Source organism: Mus pahari, chromosome 8 (genome assembly GCF_900095145.1).
Source record: "Mus pahari chromosome 8, PAHARI_EIJ_v1.1, whole genome shotgun sequence".
Lineage (NCBI taxonomy): Eukaryota > Metazoa > Chordata > Mammalia > Rodentia > Muridae > Mus > Mus pahari.
In genome coordinates, this window is record NC_034597.1 from 55,603,481 (window position 1) to 55,605,128 (window position 1,648).

Genomic DNA, 1,648 nt, shown 5'->3' on the forward strand with positions numbered 1-1,648 from the left:
CCACCACGCCCGGCTTGACCAAACATTTTTGTTTGTTGATTTTGAGACTGGTCTTGATTTCACTACAAACAAGGATAACTCTGCCTCCTGAGTGCTGCGATTACAACTTGTGCTCTTCCAGAGGACCCAGGTTCAATTCCTAGCACCCACAAAGTGGATCACAACCAACTGTAACCCTAGTTCCAGGGGATCTAATGCCTTCCTCTGACCTCCAAAGATGCATGGTGCACAAACATATATTCAGGCAAAACACTCATACACGTAAAATATTAAAAAAATAAAATAAAATAAATACTTAAGAGACTGGAGAGATGGCTCAGCAGTCAAGAGCACTGACTGCTCTTCCAGAGGTCCTGAATTCAATTCCTAGTACCCATATTGCGGCTCACAGCCATCTATAAAGGGATCTGATGCCCTCTTCTGGCATGCAGGTGTACACACAGAGTACTCAGAGTACAACAAAAAAGTACATAAATAAAAAATATTTTTAAAAGTTAAATAGCTAAGAGGTGGGAACAGCTCAGTGTGGTGGCAGACACGTTTGTTTGTTTGATTGATTGATTTTGTAGGGTCTCTCTACATAGTCCTGGCTGTCCTGGAACTTACTATGTACACCAGACTAGCCTAGAACTCATGGAGATCTACCTACGTCTGCCTCTGAATGCTGAGATTAAAGTCATACGCTGCCAAGCCGAAGCTAGTGGTCCACTCCTTTAATCCCAGCACTCAGAGGTAGAGGCAGGTTGATCTCTGCATTCAAGACTAGCCTGGTCTATATATCAAGTTCTGAGGTGGCATTGTAAGATCCTGTCTCAAAAAAAGAAAAAGAAAAAGAAAAAGAAAAAAGGAAAAGAAAAGAAAAGAAAAGAAAAGAAAAGAAAAGAAAAGAAAAGAAAAGAAAAGAAAAGAAAAGAAAAGAAAAGAAAAGGGCCCCATAGCACCCTTGGGTAGCAACGGCATTTATTTGGTGGTGTTCTCTAACACATTCTTTGACACATGTTGCAGGGGAGAGATGAAGTGGTTTTCAGCAAAACAACGTTTGTTAGGGAAATGGAAATGCTGGCTCAGACCAACAACAGAGGGGAGTTAATGTCATTTCCCCCATCGACCAGATTGCATGCCTTTCTGTGGGGTAGGGACCCTGTCATACAGTCTATGAATCCCAATACTGACTAACATTTCTGCTGCTCTTTAAGTAATTCCAAACTTAATTTGACACCCCACATCCAACCATGTAAAACAAGCTCCCTCTTCCTCACTCTCTCGCTCACATCCTGCTAATTATAGGATGGTCCAACCCAGTCTCCATACCTAGCCAGCCCCTGGTCACCCCTACCTGGGTTACTACGACACTCCCTTCTCTTCCTCACAGAATTCTGGGGTGTGGGGCGTGGGTCTTTCAAGTCTTCCTAGACCTTTCAGGATACATCACCTACCCTGCTGCTCGGACTTACTGCATTGTATGGGCACCAGCTATAAATCCTTTTGGACTCCCATGATTCTCAGTTCTGCCCTCGAAGGTGCAGTGTCTTTTTTCTGCTCTTATCTCTCTGTCTACACTGGGTCCAGAACACAACAAATGTCAGGAATGGTGTGCTAAAGGACCCTTACTTTTTTTTTTTTTGGTTTTTTGAGATAGGGTTTCTCT